A 16,293-nucleotide genomic window follows, 5' to 3' on the forward strand; every position below is an offset into this window, starting at 1 on the left:
CACCAGTGGTTTCAGTGCACTCTCTGGACTCACTGCACTGCATCCCCAGTGGTGTCACTGCACTCTCTGGACTCACTGCACTGCATCCTCAGTGGTGCCAGTGCACTCTTTCGAGTCACTGCAGTGCATCCCCTGTGGTGCCAGTGCACTCTCTGGACTCACTGCACTGCATCCCCAGTGGTGTCACTGCACTCTCCAGACTCACTGCAGTGCATCCGCAGTGGTGCCAGTGCACTCTTTCGAGTCACTGCAGTGCATCCCCAGTGGTGCCAGTGCACTCTCTGGACTCACTGCACTGCATCCCCAGTGGTGCCAGTGCACTCTCTGGAATCACTGCAGTGCATCCCCAGTGGTGCCAGTGCACTCTCTGGACTCACTGCATTGCATCCCCAGTGGTGCCAGTGCACTCTCTGGACTCACTGCACTGCATCCCCAGTGGTGCCACTGCACTCTCTGGACTCACTGCACTGCATCACCATTGGTGCCAGTGCACTCTCCGGACTCACTGCACTGCATCCGCAGTGGTGCCAGTGCACTCTTTTAAGTCACTGCAGTGCATCCCCAGTGGTGCCAGTGCACTCTCTGGACTCACTGCAGTGCATCCCCAGTGGTGCCAGTGCACTCTCTGCACTCACTGCACTGCATCCCCAGTGGTGCCACTGCACTCTCTGGACTCACTGCAGTGCATCCCCAGTGGTGCCAGTGCACTCTCTGGAGTCACTGCACTGCATCCCCAGTGCTGGCAGTGCACTCTCTGGACTCACTGCAGTGCATCCCCAGTGGTGCCAGTGCAATCTCTGGACTCACTGCAGTGCATCCCCAGTGGTGCCAGTGCACTCTCTGGACTCACTGCACTGCATCCCCAGAGGTGCCAGTGCACTCTCTGGACTCACTGCACTTCATCCCCAGTGGTGCCAGTGCACTCTCTGAACTCACTGCATTGCATCCCCAGTGGTGCCAGTGCACTCTCCGGACTCACTGCACTGCATCCCCAGTGGTGCCACTGCACTCTCTGGACTCACTGCACTGCATCACCATTGGTTCCAGGGCACTCTCCGGACTCACTGCAGTGCATCCGCAGTGGTGCCAGTGCACTCTTTCGAGTCACTGCACTGCATCCCCAGTAGTGCCAGTGCACTCTCTGGACTCACTGCACTGCATCCCCAGTGGTGCCAGTGCACTCTCTGCACTCACTGCACTGCATCCCCAGTGTTCCCCGAGCACTCTCTGGACTCACTGCAGTGCATCCCCAGTGGTGCCAGTGCACTCTCTGGAATCACTGCAGTGCATCCCCAGTGGTGCCAGTGCACTCTCTGGACTCACTGCACTGCATCCCCAGTGGTGCCACTGTACTCTCTGGACTCACTGCACTGCATCACCGTTGGTGCCAGGGTACTCTCTGGACTCACTGCAGTGCATCCGCAGTGGTGCCAGTGCACTCTTTCGATTCACTGCACTGCATCCCCATTAGTTCCAGTGCATTCTCTGGACTCATTGCATTGCATCCCCAGTGGTGCCAGTGCACTCTCTGGACTCACTGCACTGCATCCCCAGTGGTGCCAGTGCACTCTCTGGACTCACTGCACTGCATCCCCAGTGGTGCCAGTGCACTCTCTGGACTCACTGCACTGCATCCCCAGTGCTGACAGTGCACTCTCTGGACTCACTGCAGTGCATCCCCAGTGGTGCCAGTGCACTCTCTGGACTCACTGCAGTGCATCCCTAATGGTGCCAGTGCACTCTCTGGACTCACTGCAGTGCATCCCCAGTGGTGCCAGTGCACTCTCTGGACTCACTGCACTGCATCCCCAGTGGTGCCAGTGCACTCTCTGCACTCACTGCATTGCATCCCCGGTGTTCCCAGAGCACTCTCTGGACTCACCGAGGTGCATCCCCAGTGGTGCCATTGCACTCTCTGGACTCACTGCACTGCATCCCCAGTGGTGCCAGTGCACTCTCTGGACTCACTGCAGTGCAGCCCCTGAGGTGCCAGTGTACTCTCTGGACTCACTGCACTGCATCCCCAGTGGTGCCACTGCACTCTCTGGAATCACTGCACTGCATCCCCAGTGGTGCCTGTGCACTCTCTTGAGTCACTGCACTGCATCCCCAGTGGAGCCAGTGCACTCTATGGACTAACTGCACTGCATACCCAGTGGTGCCAGTGCACTCTCTGGACTCACTGCACTGCATCCCCAGTGGTGCCAGTGCACTCTCTGGACTCACTGCACTGCATCCCGAGTGGTTCCAGTGCACTCTCTGGATCACTGCACTGCATCACCATTGGTGCCAGGGCACTCTCCGGACTCACTGCAGTGCATCCCCAGTGGTGCCAGTGCACTCTTTCGAGTCACTGCACTGCATCCCCAGTGGTGCCAATGCATTCTCTGGACTCAGTGCAGTGCATCCCCATTGGTGCCAGTGCAGTCTCTGGAGTCACTGCAGTGCATCCCCAGTGGTGCCAGTGCCCTCTCTGGACTCACTGCACTGCATCCCCAGTGCTGACAGTGCACTCTCTGGACTCACTGCACTGCATCCCCAGTGGGGCCAGTGTACTCTCTGGACTCAGTGCACTGCTTCCCCAGTGGTGCCACTGCACTCTCTGGACTCACTGCAGTGCATCCCCAGTTGTGCCAGTGCACTCTCTGGACTCACTGCACTGCATCCCCAGTGGTGCCAGTGCACTCTCTGGACTCACTGCAGTGCATCCCCAGTTGTGCCAGTGCACTCTCTGGACTCACTGCACTGCATCCCCAGTGGTGCCAGTGAACTCTCTGGACTCACTGCAGTGCATCCCTTGTGGTGCCTTTGCACTCTCAGGACTCACTGCACTGCATCCCCAGTGGTGCCAGTGCACTCTCTGGAGTCACAGCACTGCATCAACAGTAGTGCCTCTGCACTCTCTGGAGTCACTGCACTGCATCCCCAGTGGTGCCAGTGCACTCTCTGGACTCACTGCACTGCATCCCCAGTGGTGCCACTGCACTCTCTGGACTCACTGCACTTCATCCCCAGTGGTGCCAGTGCACTCTCTGGACTCACTGCAGTGCATCCCTTGTGGTGCCTTTGCAGTCTCAGGACTCACTGCACTGCATCCCCAGTGGTGCCAGTGCACTCTCTGGAATCACAGCACTGCATCAACAGTGGTGCCAGTGCACTCTCTGGACTCACTGCATTGCATCCCCAGTGGTGCCAGTGTAGTCTCTGGACTCACTGCACTGCATCCCCAGTGGTGCCAGTGCACTCTCTGGACTCACTGCACTGCATCCCCAGTGGTGCCAGTGCACTGTCTGGACTCACTGCAATGTATCGCCATTGGAGCCGGTGCACTCTCTGGAATCACTAAACTGCATCCCCAGTGGTGCCAGAGAACAATCTGGTCTCACTGCAGTGCATCCCCAGTGGTGCCAGTGCACTGTCTGGACTCACTGCATCCCCAGTGGTGCCAGGGCACTCTCTGGACTCACAGCACTGCATCCCCATTGGGGCCAGTGCACTCTCTGGACTCACTGCACTAAAACCCCAGTGGTGCCAGTGCAGTCTCTGGACTCACTGCACTGCATCCCCAGTGGTGCCAGTGCACTCTCTGGACTCACTGCAATGTATCCCCAGTGGTGCCAGTGCACTCTCTGGACTCACTGCACTGCATCCCCTGTGGTTCCAGTACACTCTCTGGACTCACTGCAGTGCATCCCCAGTGGTGCCAGTGTACTCTCTGGACTCACTGCACTGCATGACCAGCGGTGCTAGTGCACTCTCTGGACTCACTGCAGTGCATCCCCAGTGGTGCCAGTGCACTTTCTGGAGTCACTGCAGTGCATCCCCTTTTGTGCCAGTGCACTCTCTGCACTCACTGCACTGCATCCCCAGAAGTGCCAGTGCACTCTCTGGACTCACTGCACTGCATCCCCAGTGGTGCCAGTGCACTCTCTGGACTCACTGCAGTGCATCTCCAGTGGTGCCAGTGCACTCTCTGGATCACTGCACTGCATCACCATTGGTGCCAGGGCACTCTCCGGACTCACTGCAGTGCATCCCCAGTGGTGCCAGTGCACTCTTTCGAGTCACTGCACTGCATCCCCAGTGGTGCCAATGCATTCTCTGGACTCAGTGCAGTGCATCCCCATTGGTGCCAGTGCAGTCTCTGGAGTCACTGCAGTGCATCCCCAGTGGTGCCAGTGCCCTCTCTGGACTCACTGCACTGCATCCCCAGTGCTGACAGTGCACTCTCTGGACTCACTGCACTGCATCCCCAGTGGTGCCAGTGTACTCTCTGGACTCAGTGCACTGCTTCCCCAGTGGTGCCACTGCACTCTCTGGACTCACTGCAGTGCATCCCCAGTTGTGCCAGTGCACTCTCTGGACTCACTGCACTGCATCCCCACTGGTGCCAGTGCACTCTCTGGACTCACTGCAGTGCATCCCTTGTGGTGCCTTTGCAGTCTCAGGACTCACTGCACTGCATCCCCAGTGGTGCCAGTGCACTCTCTGGAGTCACAGCACTGCATCAACAGTGGTGCCAGTGCACTCTCTGGACTCACTGCATTGCATCCCCAGTGGTGCCAGTGTAGTCTCTGGACTCACTGCACTGCATCCCCAGTGGTGCCAGTGCACTCTCTGGACTCACTGCACTGCATCCCCAGTGGTGCCAGTGCACTGTCTGGACTCACTGCAATGTATCGCCATTGGAGCCGGTGCACTCTCTGGAATCACTAAACTGCATCCCCAGTGGTGCCAGAGAACACTCTGGTCTCACTGCAGTGCATCCCCAGTGGTGCCAGTGCACTGTCTGGACTCACTGCATCCCCAGTGGTGCCAGGGCACTCTCTGGACTCACAGCACTGCATCCCCATTGGGGCCAGTGCACTCTCTGGACTCACTGCACTAAGACCCCAGTGGTGCCAGTGCAGTCTCTGTACTCACTGCACTGCATCCCCAGTGGTGCCAGTGCACTCTCTGGACTCACTGCAATGCATCCCCAGTGGTGCCAGTACACTCTCTGGACTCACTGCACTGCATCCCCTGTGCTTCCAGTACACTCTCTGGACTCACTGCAGTGCATCCCCAGTGGTGCCAGTGTACTCTCTGGACTCACTGCACTGCATGACCAGCGGTGCCAGTGCACTCTCTGGACTCACTGCAGTGCATCCCCAGTGGTGCCAGTGCACTTTCTGGAGTCACTGCAGTGCATCCCCTTTTGTGCCAGTGCACTCTCTGCACTCACTGCACTGCATCCCCAGAAGTGCCAGTGCACTCTCTGGACTCACTGCAGTGCATCTCCAGTGGTGCCAGTGCACTCTCTGGACTCACTGCACTGCATCCCCAGTGGTGCCAGTGCACTCTCTGGACTCACTGCACTTCATCCCCAGTGGTGCCAGTGCACTCTCTGGACTCACTGCATTGCATCCCCAGTGGTGCCAGTGCACTCTCTGGACTCACTGCACTGCATCCCCAGTGGTGTCACTGCACTCTCTGGAGTCACTGCACTGCATCACCATTGGTGCCAGGGCACTCTCCAGACTCACTGCAGTGCATCCGCAGTGGTGCCAGTGCACTCTTTCGAGTCACTGCAGTGCATCCCCAGTGGTGCCAGTGCACTCTCTGGACTCACTGCACTGCATCCCCAGTGGTGCCAGTGCACTCTCTGGACTCACTGCAGTGCATCCCCAGTGGTGCCAGTGCACTCTCTGCACTCACTGCACTGCATCACCAGTGGTGCCACTGCACTCTCTGGACTCACTGCAGTGCATCCCCAGTGGTACCAGTGCACTCTCTGGACTCACTGCATTGCATCCCCAGTGGTGCCAGTGCACTCTCTGGACTCACTGCACTGCATCACCAGTGGTGCCACTGCACTCTCTGGACTCACTGCACTGCATCACCATTGGTGCCAGTGCACTCTCCGGACTCACTGCAGTGCATCCCCAGTGGTGCCAGTGCACTCTTTTAAGTCACTGCAGTGCATCCCCAGTGGTGCCAGTGCACTCTCTGGACTCACTGCAGTGCATCCCCAGTGGTGCCAGTGCACTCTCTGCACTCACTGCAATGCATCCCCAGTGGTGCCAGTGCACTCTCTGGACTCACTGCACTGCATCCCCTGTGGTGCCAGTACACTCTCTGGACTCACTGCAGTGCATCCCCAGTGGTGCCAGTGTCCTCTGTGGACTCACTGCACTGCATCACCAGCGGTGCCAGTGCACTCTCTGGACTCACTGCAGTGCATCCCCAGTGGTGCCAGTGCACTTTCTGGAGTCACTGCAGTGCATCCCCTTTTGTGCCAGTGCACTCTCTGCACTCACTGCACTGCATCCCCAGAAGTGCCAGTGCACTCTCTGGACTCACTGCACTGCATCCCCAGTGGTGCCAGTGCACTCTCTGGACTCACTGCAGTGCATCTCCAGTGGTGCCAGTGCACTCTCTGGATCACTGCACTGCATCACCATTGGTGCCAGGGCACTCTCCGGACTCACTGCACTGCATCCCCAGTGGTGCCAATGCAGCCTCTGGACTCAGTGCAGTGCATCCCCATTGGTGCCAGTGCAGTCTCTGGAGTCACTGCAGTGCATCCCCAGTGGTGCCAGTGCCCTCTCTGGACTCACTGCACTGCATCCCCAGTGCTGACAGTGCACTCTCTGGACTCACTGCACTGCATCCCCAGTGGTGCCAGTGTACTCTCTGGACTCAGTGCACTGCTTCCCCAGTGGTGCCACTGCACTCTCTGGACTCACTGCAGTGCATCCCCAGTTGTGCCAGTGCACTCTCTGGACTCACCGGGGTGCATCCCCAGTGGTGCCAGTGCACTCTCTGGACTCACTGCAGTGCATCCCTTGTGGTGCCTTTGCAGTCTCAGGACTCACTGCACTGCATCCCCAGTGGTGCCAGTGCACTCTCTGGAGTCACAGCACTGCATCAACAGTGGTGCCAGTGCACTCTCTGGACTCACTGCATTGCATCCCCAGTGGTGCCAGTGTAGTCTCTGGACTCACTGCACTGCATCCCCAGTGGTGCCAGTGCACTCTCTGGACTCACTGCACTGAATCCCCAGTGGTGCCAGTGCACTGTCTGGACTCACTGCAATGTATCGCCATTGGAGCCGGTGCACTCTCTGGAATCACTAAACTGCATCCCCAGTGGTGCCAGAGAACACTCTGGTCTCACTGCAGTGCATCCCCAGTGGTGCCAGTGCCCTCTCTGGACTCACTGCATCCCCAGTGGTGCCAGGGCACTCTCTGGACTCACAGCACTGCATCCCCATTGGGGCCAGTGCACTCTCTGGACTCACTGCACTAAGACCCCAGTGGTGCCAGTGCAGTCTCTGGACTCACTGCACTGCATCCCCAGTGGTGCCAGTGCACTCTCTGGACTCACTGCAATGCATCCCCAGTGGTGCCAGTGCACTCTCTGGACTCACTGCACTGCATCCCCTGTGGTTCCAGTACACTCTCTGGACTCACTGCAGTGCATCCCCAGTGGTGCCAGTGTACTCTCTGGACTCACTGCACTGCATGACCAGCGGTGCCAGTGCACTCTCTGGACTCACTGCAGTGCATCCCCAGTGGTGCCAGTGCACTTTCTGGAGTCACTGCAGTGCATCCCCTTTTGTGCCAGTGCACTCTCTGCACTCACTGCACTGCATCCCCAGAAGTGCCAGTGCACTCTCTGGACTCACTGCAGTGCATCTCCAGTGGTGCCAGTGCACTCTCTGGACTCACTGCAGTGCATCCCCAGTGGTGCCAGTGCACTCTCTGGACTCACTGCACTTCATCCCCAGTGGTGCCAGTGCACTCTCTGGACACACTGCATTGCATCCCCAGTGGTGCCAGTGCACTCTCTGGACTCACTGCACTGCATCCCCAGTGGTGTCACTGCACTCTCTGGAGTCACTGCACTGCATCACCATTGGTGCCAGGGCACTCTCCAGACTCACTGCAGTGCATCCGCAGTGGTGCCAGTGCACTCTTTCGAGTCACTGCAGTGCATCCCCAGTGGTGCCAGTGCACTCTCTGGACTCACTGCACTGCATCCCCAGTGGTGCCAGTGCACTCTCTGGACTCACTGCAGTGCATCCCCAGTGGTGCCAGTGCACTCTCTGCACTCACTGCACTGCATCACCAGTGGTGCCACTGCACTCTCTGGACTCACTGCAGTGCATCCCCAGTGGTGCCAGTGCACTCTCTGGACTCACTGCATTGCATCCCCAGTGGTGCCAGTGCACTCTCTGGACTCACTGCACTGCATCACCAGTGGTGCCACTGCACTCTCTGGACTCACTGCACTGCATCACCATTGGTGCCAGTGCACTCTCCGGACTCACTGCAGTGCATCCGCAGTGGTGCCAGTGCACTCTTTTAAGTCACTGCAGTGCATCCCCAGTGGTGCCAGTGCACTCTCTGGACTCACTGCAGTGCATCCCCAGTGGTGCCAGTGCACTCTCTGCACTCACTGCAATGCATCCCCAGTGGTGCCAGTGCACTCTCTGGACTCACTGCACTGCATCCCCTGTGGTGCCAGTACACTCTCTGGACTCACTGCAGTGCATCCCCAGTGGTGCCAGTGTCCTCTGTGGACTCACTGCACTGCATCACCAGCGGTGCCAGTGCACTCTCTGGACTCACTGCAGTGCAGCCCCAGTGGTGCCAGTGCACTTTCTGGAGTCACTGCAGTGCATCCCCTTTTGTGCCAGTGCACTCTCTGCACTCACTGCACTGCATCCCCAGAAGTGCCAGTGCACTCTCTGGACTCACTGCACTGCATCCCCTGTGCTGCCAGTGCACTCTCTGGACTCACTGCAGTGCATCCCCAGTGGTGCCAGTGCACTCTCTGGACTCACTACACTTCATCCCCAGTGGTGCCAGTGCACTCTCTGGACTCACTGCATTGCATCCCCAGTGGTGCCAGTGCACTCTCTGGACTCACTGCACTGCATCCCCAGTGGTGTCACTGCACTCTCTGGACTCACTGCACTGCATCACCATTGGTGCCAGTGCACTCTCTGGACTCACTGCAGTGCAGACCCTGAGGTGCCAGTGTACTCTCTGCACTCACTGCACTGCATCCCCAGTGGTGCCAGTGCACTCTCTGGAATCACTGCAGTGCATCCCCAGTAGTGCCAGTGCACTCTCTGGACTCACTGCACTGCATCCCCAGTGGTGCCTGTGCACTCTCTTGAGTCACTGCACTGCATCCCCAGTGGAGCCAGTGCACTCTATGGACTAACTGCACTGCATACCCAGTGGTGCCAGTGCACTCTCTGGACTCACTGCACTGCATCCCCAGTGGTGCCAGTGCACTCTCTGGACTCACTGCACTGCATCCCCAGTGGTGCCAGTGCACTCTCTGGATCACTGCACTGCATCACCATTGGTGCCAGGGCACTCTCCGGACTCACTGCAGTGCATCCCCAGTGGTGCCAGTGCACTCTTTCGAGTCACTGCACTGCATCCCCAGTGGTGCCAGTGCACTCTCTGGACTCACTGCACTGCATCCCCAGTGGTGCCAGTGCACTCTCTGGAATCACTGCAGTGCATCCCCAGTGGTGCCAGTGCACTCTCTGGACTCACTGCATTGCATTCCCAGTGGTGCCAGTGCACTCTCTGGACTCACTGCACTGCATCCCCAGTGGTGCCACTGCACTCTCTGGACTCACTGCACTGCATCACCATTGGTGCCAGTGCACTCTCCGGACTCACTGCAGTGCATCCGCAGTGCTGCCAGTGCACTCTTTTAAGTCACTGCAGTGCATCCCCAGTGGTGCCAGTGCACTCTCTGGACTCACTGCAGTGCATCCCCAGTGGTGCCAGTGCACTCTCTGGACTCACTGCACTGCATCACCAGTGGTGCCACTGCACTCTCTGGACTCACTGCTGTGCATCCCCAGTGGTGCCAGTGCACTCTCTGGACTCACTGCATTGCATCCCCAGTGGTGCCAGTGCACTCTCTGGACTCACTGCACTGCATCCCCAGTGGTGCCACTGCACTCTCTGGACTCACTGCACTGCATCCCCTGTGGTGCCAGTACACTCTCTGGACTCACTGCAGTGCATCCCCAGTGGTGCCAGTGTACTCTCTGGACTCACTGCACTGCATCACCAGCGGTGCCAGTGCACTCTCTGGACTCACTGCAGTGCATCCCCAGTGGTGCCAGTGCACTTTCTGGACTCACTGCAGTGCATCCCCTCTGGTGCCAGTGCACTCTCTGGACTCACTGCACTGCATCCCCAGTGGTGCCAGTGCACTCTCTGGACTCACTGCACTTCATCCCCTGTGGTGCCAGTGGACTCTCTGGACTCACTGCATTCCATCCCCAGTGGTGCCAGTGCACTCTCTGGACTCACTGCACTGCATCCCCAGTGGTGTCACTGCACTCTCTGGACTCACTGCAGTGCATCCCCAGTGGTGCCAGTGTACTCTCCAGACTCACTGCAGTGCATCCGCAGTGGTGCCAGTGCACTCTTTCGAGTCACTGCAGTGCATCCCCAGTGGTGCCAGTGCACTCTCTGGACTCACTGCAGTGCATCCCCAGTGGTGCCAGTGCACTCTCTGCACTCACTGCACTGCATCACCAGTGGTGCCACTGCACTCTCTGGACTCACTGCAGTGCATCCCCAGTGGTGCCAGTGCACTCTCTGGAGTCACTGCACTGCATCCCCAGTGCTGCCAGTGCACTCTCTGGACTCACTGCACTGCATCCCCAGAGGTGCCAGTGCACTCTCTGGACTCACTGCACTTCATCCCCAGTGGTGCCAGTGCACTCTCTGGACTCACTGCATTGCATCCCCAGTGGTGCCAGTGCACTCTCTGGACTCACTGCACTGCATCCCCAGTGGTGCCACTGCACTGTCTGGACTCACTGCACTGCATCACCATTGGTGCCAGGGCACTCTCCGGACTCACTGCAGTGCATCCCCAGTGGTGCCAGTGCACTCTCTGGACTCACTGCACTGCATCCCCAGTGGTGCCAGTGCACTCTCTGCACTCACTGCACTGCATCCCCAGTGTTCCCCGAGCACTCTCTGGACTCACTGCAGTGCATCCCCAGTGGTGCCAGTGCACTCTCTGGACTCACTGCAGTGCATCCCCAGTGGTGCCAGTGCACTCTCTGCACTCACTGCACTGCATCCCCAGTGGTGCCACTGCACTCTCTGGACTCACTGCACTGCATCACCATTGGTGCCAGGGTACTCTCTGGACTCACTGCAGTGCATCCGCAGTGGTGCCAGTGCACTCTTTCGATTCACTGCACTGCATCCCCATTAGTTCCAGTGCATTCTCTGGACTCATTGCAGTGCATCCCCAGTGGTGCCAGTGCACTCTCTGGACTCACTGCGCTGCATCCCCAGTGGTGCCAGTGCACTCTCTGGACTCACTGCACTGCATCCCCAGTGCTGACATTGCACTCTCTGGACTCACTGCACTGCATCCCCAGTGCTGACAGTGCACTCTCTGGACTCACTGCAGTGCATCCCCAGTGGTGCCAGTGCACTCTCTGGACTCACTGCACTGCATCCCCAGTGGTGCCAGTGCACTCTCCGGACTCACTGCACTGCATCCCTAATGGTGCCAGTGCACTCTCTGGACTCACTGCAGTGCATCCCCAGTGGTGCCAGTGCACTCTCTGGACTCACTGCATCCCCAGTGGTGCCAGTGCACTCTCTGCACTCACTGCACTGCAACCCCGGTGTTCCCAGTGCACTCTCTGGACTCACTGCACTGCATCCCCAGTGGTGCCAGTGCACTCTTTCGAGTCACTGCACTGCATCCCCAGTGGTGCTAATGCATTCTCTGGACTCACTGCAGTGCATCCCCAGTGGTGCCAGTGCAGTCTCTGGAGTCACTGCAGTGCAACCCCAGTGGTGCCAGTGCCCTCTCTGGACTCACTGCACTGCATCCCCAGTGGTGCCAGTGCACTCTCTGGACTCACTGCACTGCATCCCCAGTGGTGCCAGTGTACTCTCTGGACTCAGTGCACTGCTTCCCCAGTGGTGCCAGTGCACTCTCTGGACTCACTGCAGTGCATCCCCAGTGGTGCCACTGCACTCTCTGGACTCACTGCACTGCATCCCCAGTGGTGCCACTGCACTCTCTGGACTCACTGCACTTCATCCCCAGTGGTGCCAATGCACTCTCTGGACTCACTGCACTGCATTCCCAGTGGTGCCAGTGCACTCTCTGGACTCACTGCAGTGCCTCCGCTTTTGTGCCAGTGCACTCTCTGGACTCACTGCACTGCATCCCCAGTGGTGCCAGTGCACTCTCTAGAGTCACTGCACTGCATCCCCAGTGGTGCCAGTGCACTCTCTGGACTCACTGCAGTGCATCCCCAGTGGTGCCAGTGCACTCTCTGGACTCACTGCACTGCATCCCCAGTGCTGACAGTGCACTCTCTGGACTCACTGCACTGCATCCCCAGTGGTGCCAGTGCACTCTCTGGACTCACTGCACTGCATCACCAGTGGTGCCAGTGCACTCTCTGGACTCACTGCAGTGCATCCCCTTTTGTGCCAGTGCACTCTCTGGACTCACTGCACTGCATCACCATTGGTGCCAGTGCACTGTCTGGACTCACTGCAATGTATCGCCTTTGGAGCCGGTGCACTCTCTGGAATCACTAAACTGCATCCCCAGTGGTGCCAGAGAACGCTCTGTTCTCACTGCAGTGCATCCCCAGTGGTGCCAGTGCACTGTCTGGACTCACTGCATCCCCAGTGGTGCCAGGGCACTCTCTGGGCTCACTGCACTGCATTCCCATTGGGGCCAGTGCACTCTCGTGACTCACTGCACTAAAACCCCTGTGGTGCCATTGCAGTCTCTGGACTCACTGCACTGCATCCCCAGTGGTGCCAGTGCACTATCTGGACTCACTGCATTGCATCCCCAGTGGTCCCAGTGCACTCTCTGGACTCACTGCACTGCATCCCCTGTGGTGCCAGTACACTCTCTGGACTCACTGCAGTGCATCCCCAGTGGGGCCAGTGTACTCTCTAGACTCACTGCACTGCATCCCCAGTGGTGCCAGTGCACTCTCTGGACTCACTGCAGTGCATCCCCAGTGGTGCCAGTGCACTTTCTGGAGTCACCGCAGTGCATCCCCTTTTGTGCCAGTGCACTCTCTGCACTCACTGCACTGCATCCCCAGTGGTTCCATTTCACTCTCTGGACTCACTGCATTGGATCCCCAGTGGTGTCAGTGCACTCTCTGGACTCAGTGCAGTGCATCCCCAGTGCTGACAGTGCACTCTCTGGACTCACTGCACTGCTTCCCCACTGGTGCCAGTGCACTCTCTGGACTCACTGCACTGCATCCCCTATGGTGCCAGTGCACTCTCTGGACTCACTGCAGTGCATCCCCAGTGCTGCCAGTGCACTCTCTGGACTCACTGCAGTGCATCCCCAGTGGTGCCAGTGCACTCTCTGGACTCACTGCAGTGCATCCCCAGTGGTGCCAGTGCACTCTCTGGACTCACTGCACTGCATCCCCAGTGCTGACAGTGCACTCTCTGGACTCACTGCACTGCATCACCATTGGTGCCAGGGTACTCTCTGGACTCACTGCAGTGCATCCGCAGTGGTGCCAGTGCACTCTTTCGATTCACTGCACTGCATCCCCATTAGTTCCAGTGCATTCTCTGGACTCATTGCAGTGCATCCCCAGTGGTGCCAGTGCACTCTCTGGACTCACTGCACTGCATCCCCAGTGGTGCCAGTGCACTCTCTGGACTCACTGCACTGCATCCCCAGTGCTGACATTGCACTCTCTGGACTCACTGCACTGCATCCCCAGTGGTGCCAGTGCACTCTCTGGACTCACTGCAGTGCATCCCCAGTGGTGCCAGTGCACTCTCTGGACTCACTGCACTGCATCCCCAGTGGTGCCAGTGCACTCTCCGGACTCACTGCACTGCATCCCTAATGGTGCCAGTGCACTCTCTGGACTCACTGCAGTGCATCCCCAGTGGTGCCAGTGCACTCTCTGGACTCACTGCATCCCCAGTGGTGCCAGTGCACTCTCTGCACTCACTGCACTGCAACCCCGGTGTTCCCAGTGCACTCTCTGGACTCACTGCACTGCATCCCCAGTGGTGCCAGTGCACTCTTTCGAGTCACTGCACTGCATCCCCAGTGGTGCTAATGCATTCTCTGGACTCACTGCAGTGCATCCCCAGTGGTGCCAGTGCAGTCTCTGGAGTCACTGCAGTGCAACCCCAGTGGTGCCAGTGCCCTCTCTGGACTCACTGCACTGCATCCCCAGTGGTGCCAGTGCACTCTCTGGACTCACTGCACTGCATCCCCAGTGGTGCCAGTGTACTCTCTGGACTCAGTGCACTGCTTCCCCAGTGGTGCCAGTGCACTCTCTGGACTCACTGCAGTGCATCCCCAGTGGTGCCACTGCACTCTCTGGACTCACTGCACTGCATCCCCAGTGGTGCCACTGCACTCTCTGGACTCACTGCACTTCATCCCCAGTGGTGCCAATGCACTCTCTGGACTCACTGCACTGCATCCCCAGTGGTGCCAGTGCACTCTCTGGACTCACTGCAGTGCCTCCGCTTTTGTGCCAGTGCACTCTCTGGACTCACTGCACTGCATCCCCAGTGGTGCCAGTGCACTCTCTAGAGTCACTGCACTGCATCCCCAGTGGTGCCAGTGCACTCTCTGGACTCACTGCAGTGCATCCCCAGTGGTGCCAGTGCACTCTCTGGACTCACTGCACTGCATCCCCAGTGCTGACAGTGCACTCTCTGGACTCACTGCACTGCATCCCCAGTGGTGCCAGTGCACTCTCTGGACTCACTGCACTGCATCACCAGTGGTGCCAGTGCACTCTCTGGACTCACTGCAGTGCATCCCCTTTTGTGCCAGTGCACTCTCTGGACTCACTGCACTGCATCACCATTGGTGCCAGTGCACTGTCTGGACTCACTGCAATGTATCGCCTTTGGAGCCGGTGCACTCTATGGAATCACTAAACTGCATCCCCAGTGGTGCCAGAGAACGCTCTGTTCTCACTGCAGTGCATCCCCAGTGGTGCCAGTGCACTGTCTGGACTCACTGCATCCCCAGTGGTGCCAGGGCACTCTCTGGGCTCACTGCACTGCATTCCCATTGGGGCCAGTGCACTCTCGTGACTCACTGCACTAAAACCCCTGTGGTGCCATTGCAGTCTCTGGACTCACTGCACTGCATCCCCAGTGGTGCCAGTGCACTATCTGGACTCACTGCATTGCATCCCCTGTGGTCCCAGTGCACTCTCTGGACTCACTGCACTGCATCCCCTGTGGTGCCAGTACACTCTCTGGACTCACTGCAGTGCATCCCCAGTGGGGCCAGTGTACTCTCTAGACTCACTGCACTGCATCCCCAGTGGTGCCAGTGCAATCTCTGGACTCACTGCAGTGCATCCCCAGTGGTGCCAGTGCACTTTCTGGAGTCACCGCAGTGCATCCCCTTTTGTGCCAGTGCACTCTCTGCACTCACTGCACTGCATCCCCAGTGGTTCCATTTCACTCTCTGGACTCACTGCATTGGATCCCCAGTGGTGTCAGTGCACTCTCTGGACTCAGTGCAGTGCATCCCCAGTGCTGACAGTGCACTCTCTGGACTCACTGCACTGCTTCCCCACTGGTGCCAGTGCACTCTCTGGACTCACTGCACTGCATCCCCTATGGTGCCAGTGCACTCTCTGGACTCACTGCAGTGCATCCCCAGTGCTGCCAGTGCACTCTCTGGAGTCACTGCACTGCATCCCCAGTGGTGCCAGTGCACTCTCTGGACTCACTGAACTGCATCGCCATTGGTGCCAGTGCTCTCTCTGGACTCACTTCACTGCATCCCCTTTGGTGCCAGTGCACTCTCTGGACCCACTGCAGTGCATCCCCACTGGTGCCAGTGCACTCTCTGGACTCACTGCACTGCATCCCCAATGGTGCCAGTGCACTCTCTGTAGTCACTGCACTGCGTCCCCAGTGGTGCCAGTGCAGTCTCTGGAGTCACTGCACTGCATCCCCAGTGGTGCCAGTGCAGTCTCTGGACTCACTGCAGTGCATCCCCAGTGGTGCGAGTGCACTCTCTGGACTCATTGCAGTGCAGCCCCTGAGGTGCCAGTGCACTCTCTGTACTCACTGCAGTGCATTCCCAGTGGTGTCAGTGCACTCTCTGGACTCACTGCAGTGTAACCCCTGCGGTGCCTGTGCACTCTGTGCTCTCAGTGCAATGCATCCCCAGTGGTGCCAGTACACTCTCTGGACTCACTGCAGTGCATCCCCTGTGGAGCCATTGCACTCTCAGGACTCACTG

This window comes from Anser anser, assembly GCF_964211835.1.
Source record: "Anser anser genome assembly, contig: HAP1_SCAFFOLD_47, whole genome shotgun sequence".
In the NCBI taxonomy this organism is placed as follows: Eukaryota; Metazoa; Chordata; class Aves; order Anseriformes; family Anatidae; genus Anser; species Anser anser.